The sequence below is a fragment of the Danio rerio genome, chromosome 4, assembly GCF_049306965.1.
Source record: "Danio rerio strain Tuebingen ecotype United States chromosome 4, GRCz12tu, whole genome shotgun sequence".
Taxonomy (NCBI): domain Eukaryota; kingdom Metazoa; phylum Chordata; class Actinopteri; order Cypriniformes; family Danionidae; genus Danio; species Danio rerio.
The window spans coordinates 68,639,845-68,650,057 of NC_133179.1; the positions used below are offsets into that span (position 1 = coordinate 68,639,845).

The 10,213-nt window shown below is 32.5% G+C and overlaps 1 protein-coding gene across 1 annotated transcript in view; it reads left to right on the forward strand.

Moving 5' to 3' along the window:
- Positions 1–10,213, forward strand: part of LOC137491476 (tripartite motif-containing protein 16-like) — a 157,370-nt gene that overhangs the window by 66,795 nt on the left and 80,362 nt on the right. The window lies entirely within an intron of this gene.

Genomic DNA, 10,213 nt, shown 5'->3' on the forward strand with positions numbered 1-10,213 from the left:
AGTGTTAAAATTTTTAACACCCAGAGTGTTAATTAGCAAACTCTTATTGTGTAAAATATCTGTTAAATGTATGTCAAAATACTGGCAGCAGTGGTTGCCAGTAATCTGCTGTTTTCAACATTTTAGATTCGTAAATTCAGTTTCCAGAATATTTCTGTTAAAAAAAAAATCCCATAGTCTGTATTTTTCAATCAAACGCACGTAAGCCTTAAATTCCAGAGCAAAATCCTAACTAGTGTCCTCACTACAGAGGGCTGAACACTCAGACAGTGATGAAGTTAATGAGACAATTAAGTGTCTAATTAAAGGAGGATTGAAAATTATTGATGAACAACTGTTAACAAGCAGAATCACTGAAGGAAAGAAAAACACAAATTACAGCCAAAACCAAAGATGAAATCAACTGAGAAAAAAACTCTAAATAAAATAAAAATCAATAAAAATAAAACAAATTACACAATAAAAATGTTATTTTTCAAAAAATCTTTAAAAAAAAAACTCATCACATTAAACAACTTATCATGAAGCTTCACTTATTACTGATCTTTAACTATTTCTGTCAAGTGAACAAAAGCTCTTTAAGAAATTTCTGTTGTTCATTTGAAGTCACCATGATGGAGGACAGAGTCTACTTTAGTCAGGCTCTTCAACTTCTTGCTATAACTGTCTTTTATTTTGGCTGCTATAGTTAGTGTTAATTACACTATTTACGCATGTAGCATGGAAAGCCGAAAGCAAATTAAAGTGTCAGGCTGAAGATATTATTTATGCTATCATAGCCATCCTTCCCTGCTTGTTTTCTAACTCAATATCATATTAGTTATGTGTGAGAAATAAATAATATACATACATAAATGAAACCACTGAAGCTCCAATAATAAAAAATAAAGTAAAAACAATATTTACAATGAGAAAGTTTGAGCTATGGCAGAACTTAAAAACACACAGACATCAACAATTAGTCTTTGAATCTCAATAATGGTGACAAACAAAAAAATAAAAATCAAGTAAAAAAAAAACACTACTGAAATATCACCTCCCAAAAACAACAAAATAAAGCAAAAGAAAGAGATTGTAAAAACATAAAGCTGCATAATTTATTCATGCTGCAATGCATGCTGGGAGCTTTGTACTATGCTGGCACCCAGCATGCATTGCGGCATGAACTATGCAGCTTTTTTTTTTAGCAACCACGTTTGAGGTTCATATCCTGATTCTTGATGCCTGTGTGTCATATGAGAAAGCTGGAGCTTGAATGTTCAGTGCATGACACTCTAATTATTAATTGCATCCTAATTTTTTGTTGAATTTTCTATGAAGAGCAGCAGACTGTCAGAAGTATTGTCCCATGCAGTTTTAATACAACTATAATTGCATATCTTTATGAATCAACTTATTAAAAACCTGAAATTATATCTATAACAATTAGGCACAAACGGTATAGTTTCTCTTGACCTTTCTTGCTATAGCTGATGAGTTTTAGAAACACAACTATAACAGTCAGAGAAACATTAGGATATAAGAGTAAAGCTTCAAGAGCTCAAATAAGCAGCCTCTGATCTCCATGATGGTGGATCAAATGAAATATTTTTAATAAAAAAAATATAAACCTCTGTTCATTGTCAAATATTCTTACAGAAATGAAGTCAAACTGTAATCAGTGAAGCTGCTTATACTATTATTTAATGGAGTTGTTTAATCCTCTGTTTTAATTCAGTTGGTTTGGTGTGAGGCTGTGTCTGTAGTTTTATTTCTTCCTTCAATTTCTTATTCCTTCAGTGATTGTGCTTGTTAACAGCAGGTGTTCAACAGCAGGTGTCTGAATTCACTTATTTGTGGTCATTCCCTCTGTCTAGTGGACTAAACTAATTGACTAATTTAAGGGCCAGGTGAATGAGGGTGTGGCGAGATTTCAGACACTCTGATTAGTTTCTCAAATACAAGGGTTTTCTACAAAGGTAGATACATGTTACTCTGTGACAAGGAGGCAAATCAGCTTCTAACGCCGAGAGGGTTATTTTACCTTTATCTAACTTTAGAATTTTAACACTTTACTCTGAATTACCACAACACTTGAAATTTAACACCAATGAATTTGCTGTGTACATTGACCAAGATTGTTCTTTGCAACAGAAAATGGATTGGAGAAGTATCAAAAATGAAATCGAGTCATTTTCTTCAGTGCAATCAGACAGACAGACAGACACACATACACAAGAATCCACAGGACTGTCAGCTTATGAACAGAAGCTATGCAGATATTTCAGCCGAGTTGAAATTAAAGGAAAATGAAGGAGAAAGGTAGCAGTGTTGCATACTCCACGCATGACCGGTTCACTCAATTTGATTATTGCTAAAAGAAAGGAATGTGGTGTGTCTGAAGAAAACGAATACCTTTTTCCTCGACCAAACTGCATGACATATTACAGAGGACATCAATGTCTGAAAAGACTAGCTGATGAATGCGGTGCCTGATGCAGAAGCCTGATGATCTCAAATCCACCAAGATCTGCCAACATATAGCCACCACTTCTCAATTTTTGAACCTAAAAATAAACGGACAGGACAATCTTGCAGATTTTTTGGGCCATGACATCTCTGTCCGCAGACAGTTCTATAGATTGTCTGAGCCCACTTTTCAAAGCGGAAAAATTTCAACGTTGTTGCTGGCGTTGGAATATGGAAAGTTGCATGGATTAAAAGGAAAGTCGCTGGATAAAATTGGAGGTATTTATGTTTCTAAGTTAAGTTCTAATATCATATGTCATATTTTTGTTCATTATTACTGTGTAACAACTAAACTTGTTCAATGTTTCCTGATATATTTAACAGTTTTTTAAATGAAAATGTTTTACAGCAGTGGTTCTCAGCTGTTTCTACAGTGCCTTCAACAATATTTGCATGCATCTTTTTGGTGCTAGAAATATTGTTAAAAACTGAAAATAAAATGTTTCTCATTGTTCAGATTTCACAGACGAGGAGGATGAGAAAGATGATGATGATGACGACAAAGAAGATGAGGAAATTATTCCTCCAGACAATGCTCCGGATGAAAATGCTCTGGATGAAATGAATGCTAGGTACTTTGAATGTAAGAAATGTCAACATATTACATCTACAGTACAGACCAAAAGTTTGGACACACCTTCTCATTCAAAGACTTTTCTTTATTTTCATGATTATAAAAATTGTAGATTCACACTGAAGGCACCAAAACTATGAATAAGCACATGTGGAATTATATACGTTACAAAATATGTGAAACAACTAAAAATATGTCATATTCTAGGTTCTTCAAAGTAGCCACCTTTTGCGTTGATTACTGCTTTGCACACTCTTGCCATTCTCTTGATGAGTTTCAAGAGGTAGTCTCCTGAAATGGTCTTCACTTAGGTGTGCCCTGTCAGGTTTAATAAGTGGGATTTCTTGCCTTATTAATGGGGTTTTGATACCATCAGATGTGTTGTGCATAAGTCAGGTGGATACACTGCTGATAGTCGCTCAGCTATTGGTCAAATTGCATCACCAGTGAGTTCACCGATGAGTTCAACTGTTCTCTTAAAGGCATGCAACAAGTGTTTAGTTAGGAGATTAGTTGGTGTTGATAAATATGTTATCCTTTACTTAATATTTAATGAGTGAGATTATATTTGATTGCCCACTTTAGGGTAATTATGCCTATAAAACTTTGATTAATTCATTTTATGTATTTTATTTTACTTAAAAAATATTACATTTAAAGTAATAAGTTTAAAAAAATGCTTTAGCTGATATTTTTATTATTAAATTATTCATTGAAATTGGGGTCATTGTATGTCACGATCCCAAGGTTCATTGCGTTTGCAATGTTCACTGTGGTTTTCCACTCGTTAAATAAAAAGTGTTGATTTAGATTATGCCATTGGCCTTTGAAGAATTCCTAATTGTTATATCATAACTGTAACAAGTGTCAATTCAGTCATATTTTCCCATTAAATCAGCTTTCATAATGTTATATAGAGGTCAAGTGGGTTTTATATTCGCACATTCAAACTTTCTGCTTAGTAATATAATTTCAGAAAAGTTTTCTTTGCAAATTTTACATGGTGTAATTATATTAGCGGTCAATGACTATCAAAGTAAAGCATTGTTCACAGTCAATTACATAGTGCTAATATTGTTTTGAAGTCATTCTTGCATGCTATTTCAGACTCAATAATCATCTTAGTGTGGTAAACAGTATATGGGCCATTAAATAAACAAATGTGTGAATATCAAACCTACTTTACCTCAATTAATGTTATTTATCAATATGTGGACCTTTTCATATTCTCGGAAGCTATGGAAATTAAAAATGTAAAACAGGAAATGCATCAGGACTATTGTTAATGTTTACATTCCTTAAAATGGTCTGTTACAATGTTTATTCGACACTCAGATTGTTTTTGCCTACATATACTGCCTGAGCAGTCAAAACTTGTTTATTTTCTTAATACTTATTTATTTTCAATTTTTGTTTTTTACAGGTCAGTTGCTTAAAAAAGCTGAGATAAAGGAATACCCTAGCATTCTTGTGCATGTTAAAGACAAAGACAGTGCATCAGGTTCTTGACAAAGATTACTGGAACAGTTACACAGGCGTCAGAAAAACAGTGTTTTTTTTTTGCTTCTGCATTTAAAACAATTTAATATTTAATTAAAACAAATGCTAATTTCAAAAGTTAAACATTAATCTACATGGACCACTTGTAACAATAATTCAGCATAATAGAATATCTAGTCATATGTGAGGGTAAAAGAATGTTGAAATAATTTGTCAAAGTATTTTCCTTCTGAAGAATAAAAAAACTCACTTTGCTTGGTCCATTACTTTTACATGTACATGTACACGATATATGCATTCCAAATATAGAAGCCAGTGTAATAGCTACAGAACATAAATAATATTTGTTTTAATTAGAAATGAGCCAATCTACGGTGTAAGCTATAAGATCTTCTGTGAGAGAGTCATCCACCAATAAAAAATTGTAAACCAAGGGGTGTCGACAATGACAAGGCTAAGAAGAATATGGTAAAGAGCCATGAAGATCTTGATGCTTTAACTACAGGTAATTTAAATAACATAAGTTTCTTTTGCAGCTTTGAAATGAACATTTAGGCAAACTTTTTTCTCACAAATTAAGTAATTATCATGTAATAAATAATGATCCTCTTTTTAATCATAATAAGCTGACAATGGTTTTTTATATTTAGTAATTGTGATCATCATTTACTGTATTTTTATTTTATTTTCTTTCAGGCAGGATAAATTAAAGTGGAGGCCGTCCCATGTTTTCCCCCAGCTGGTGTTTCACTCTCCTAACCAGCGCAACATCAATTAATTGAATTAAATGTTGAGACCCTTTCTGCAGACTTGTAGAACCAATACCTCATCTGGTTGAAAGAATACCTAATCCATCAGGTACAGAAGTCAACGAACGTAGCTAGCCAAAGTGATGGTGAAAGCACATATATATTCCATATATATATATATATATACACTGTTAAAAATTGTCCCCTTAAAAAACAGTAAAATACTGGCAGCTGCAGTTGCCAGCAATGTACTGTTATTTTACAGTATGTTGCTGTAAAAATACATGGACTACATTGATTTACACAATACTCAAGTGAACTCATTTTGTTCACTGAAAGCAACTGCCTCAACTTGGCCAACTGCTGAATGAGTTTATAAAGTAATGTGCTATATATGCCTAGAAGCATAATCATAATGATAACTTATTTTAGTTAATTAGAAAAGTTTGGTTTAACTCTAATGTCTTATTTTTCACAACAGCACACATACATGTAAATCTGGAATCACCAGAGAGATTCTGACTGCATCAGCAACTAAACAGCCACTATCTTTAAATAGAGAAACATGCAAAATAACATCAGCAGTTCATTGTTCATCTTTAACTCATACACTGGCTCTACTCTCCTCCACAACGGTGACACACAGAAGAAATTAGCTTCAGGTTTTACAGTAAAATACTGTTTTTTCCTTGATTTAACGGTAATCTACTGGCAGCTGTGGTTGCCAGCAATCTACTGTTTTTTTACAGTCTACTTCCGTTGTGTAAATTAACAGTATATTACTGTTAAAATACATTTTTACACTGTGTTTTTACCTCTCACACCTTTAACCCTTTAAACCCCAGAGCCTATACTTCAGTTTTTATTGAAGTGTCCACACTACTGAGTGTTCAAGAAACATGTAGCAAAGCTGAAGTAAATTCATTAATTAACTGACTAATTAAATGATAATTGAGGATTAACAATAAACAAATGAAGAAATACTGAAGGGAAAAAACAAAAACAGAACATACAAAACTTTAGTCACAGCTTTATAATGAAATAACCTGAAGAACAACAAATGATTAAATCATTTAAATGATCAGCGGATGATTAAACAACTCTACAAACATCATCACCAGCTACACTTATTACTTAATACATGTATTTTTGTATAACATCTACTAAAGTTCTTCTTGAGAAAAAGTGAAAGTTTTACGTCACCATCATGGAGAACAGAGTTTGCTTTAGTTGGGCTCTTAGCCCTGTCATTTTTAACATTTATATATCGTGGCTGCTGCAATTGTTAAGAACTTTGTTTAAAAAAGCTCTTTTGATGTGGCAAGCCAGCCAAAAACCTAAATAAGATCTGGTGATGTTCATGTTGCTATTAAATGGCAGAGTCTGTTCTCATTTAGTATAATCAAATTTACTGCTCCTATTCAATGTTAAATCTATTGTTTTACATTGTATGTCTATACATGGCAATGATTTCTGGAAGTTTTTAAGAATATCTTGGACAATAACACTGCTCTATGGTGTAAATCGCACTCAAAGAGACATCAATAATCAGCATATGAACATCAACAATGGTGACAACTAACAAAATTAACAGTTTAACTCACAAACAGGCAACTGAAAGTCTAAACATAAACAAAAGCAGAATAAACACAAATAAAGAAAACTGTTAGACCATTATACAACATTTATTTATACCGCAATGCATGCTGGGATATTTGTACAGTGCCACTCCCAGCATGCATTGCAGCATGAAACATTTGAGATGTTACCATTGTTGAGATACAAGGTCAGATTCATGAGGTCTGAGTGTGTATTTGTCAAAACTGAACTGTTTTTGTATGTTATTTCTTAACTGTTAAGTAATTACGCAGGTATCTTTTCTTTTTCCACTTCTCATTAATTAAATTAATACCTGCAACTAAGCATAAAATCTATTGCATGAGGCCCTTCATCCAGATTTATCAGAACTAATTTCAGACAAATAGATTTCTCTATTTATTGACTTCCCAACTTGATTGCTATAATACAAGCATTTTCTTAACTCTTGATTATAGTAATTGGAGAGTCTGAATTAATAAGTTCAAGGGTGAAGAGCCCAACTAAACCAGCCCCTCACTCCATTACGGTGACACAAAAAACACCTTAATTCCTGTTGGATCTCAATGAGAATAGTATGGAAGTCAAATCAGTCAGTAATAAGTGTGTGTCTGCTGTTGTTTGTGGAGTTGTTTAATGATCCTCTGCTGAGACTGAAGCTGTTTTATTTTATTTGATTTTATTTAATGTTGTAACTCAAGTCACTGTTTGTGTTTCTTGTTTCTTTTCTTCAGTAATTGTAATTATTAACAGCAGGTGTTCATCAGTGTCTGAATTCACTCATTAGTGTTCATTAAAACTGTCAGGTGAACTATATTAGTTAACTATTGTATGAAATAGTGAACAAGGACACAAAGCGTGATTTCAAACAGACTTCAAAACATCGAATCTGAACTCTGTTAGCTCACAGTTTTCTGCAGTTGGTTACTTTCTCGAAAACAAAAATGTTACCCAGAAAGCACTGTTTTTAACAGAATATTACTGTTTTAGTGAAAAAACATTATTTTACCGTAGAATCTGACCGTTTTTTAACAGCAATTTTTACAGTGTACAAAGAGATTTAATACCATTATGGAAAAACTATATACATTGTACATACAAACCTATTAACATTAGTATGAACTACAAATAAACTTTTTAAAATAAACTTAATATTGCTATAAAAACTATTTACATTTCACATACAAACCACATACATTAGACTGAACTACAAAAAGATTTAATACCATTTTGAAAAAAAAAAAAAAAAAACTAGGCTATATACATTGCACATACAATAGGCCTACATTAGTGGCCTCCACATTTTTCCCTCCAAGTCTTTGTCCATGCATGGTGCATGCGAAGTGATTAATGGGCTTCTTCAAAATCAAATATTCAAAATACGAATGGTTTCGTTCGAACTGCATCTGTAAAATGCAAACAAAACGAACAGAAATGAAGAAGTTATTTTTTCATGACAGATAACAACGTAACCTAGATGCCAAGCCATTTGCCAAGCCATTTGCCTTATTTATTCATCTTTAGTCCTACTTTTTACAACATTGTGTCAAAGCGTCAAGCAGATTTGAAAGGGTCCGTGTATCATCCGTTCATTTGATTATTCCTTTTATTCCGGAAAACGAAATATCAGAAAAACGATGAATATTTCGTTTTTCTGTTTATTCTGTTGGCAGAAAAAACGGAAACTCATCTGTTATTCTGCTTATTAACTTAAAACGGAATATTAAAACAAACACAAAACCAAAACGAAATAATGAGTCAAAAAATAGTCCGTGTATCATCCGTTCATTTGATTATTCCTTTCATTTTGGAAAACGAAATATTTGAAAAACGGTCAATATTTAGTTTTTCTGTTTATTCTGTTGGCACACAAAAAAACAAAAAACTCATCTGTCATTTTGCTTATTAACTTAAAACGGAATATTAAAACAAACACAAAACCAAAACGAAATAATGAGTTCGTTTATTTGTTTGATCAAAAAAACGAACACAGTGTGTGGGCGTGCATGTGAACGCCCCCTACTCTGCCGATTGGTCAATAGCCTGTAGTCCTCTGCTGTTATTCTACCTTAGATATATTTTATTTCAAGCGTATAGCCTGTTAAACTGAGCGTACCGGTCGATGCATTCTTATTCGTTCTCTCCTGCTTGGTATTTAACTCTGCGCAACTAAATAAAACATTATAACAAAAGCATTTCTGGAATAATTTCTGTACATCACGTTATAGGAGTTCCGCAGACGAAAGATATGGTCCTTTAAGTCAGATAAAAATAGCCTATTGGAAGGAAGGAATTAAATGCAATTGTGTATTAATACTATGTAGCCTATTTCCAGACACCAAAAAGCGCTTTTAAAATCAATGTTTTTGTTTGCTTTTTTTGTTTTCTAGAATAGCATGATCTTTTAATTGTCATTTATAAGGGATTTACAAAGCAGGCTATTCTTAACTTTAGATAAGCTCTCAGAACTGAGAATAAAGCATGTATTAACATACAGATAAACAGCCTGAAATATAAATGGTCATTTAAATAGTTTGTTTACCCCATTCACTCATTCTGAATGCTTAAAAACTGTTAAGTAAACATTAAACAAGTAGCTTTGATACAATATACATTATAAATGTGCTCATAAATCAAGAATGCAACATTTAGCTGTATGATATTGTATCAAATAAAAGTGAAACTTTAAGCAAATTGAGTGTTTGAACTTTGCTTGGTTATTGCGGCTTAAAATGAACTAATTATTTTGTCCAGTAAAGAACTTGTGTTTTGAATACTGCCTGTTTTGGGGAATGGTTTATACTAAATTTAAAAAGATAATGAAGGCTCCAGCAAATTGTAAGGTTTATTATGCAATTTTCATAATTAGAAAGCGATGTATTTAATACATATAAGGTTGCATAAGTCATTATTTAGAATAATATACGTTTATTATTATTATTTTTTATGTTTGTGTTTTATTGGTGTCACTAATCGTCATGGGTTACGATACACACTTATGTCCAGTAGATGGCAGGATTTCACTTTTCAAGTGAGTTGCTTGTCACCAACAAACAGGTCAGGTTTGCTTGACCAACGTGCTACTTTTTTTGCTGAATGTTTAACAACGTCAAAATACCATAATCTTGCAATTATGATTTTTATTATTTAACAGATGTAATACCACTGTTAAACGCATTCTATTTTACAAGCTTTGCAATAACCTGATTTGTGAGAAACTGTATGTTTGCGAAATTTATGGCGTATTATACATCAGAGAAGCAGACAGAGCATTCATTAAATGAAC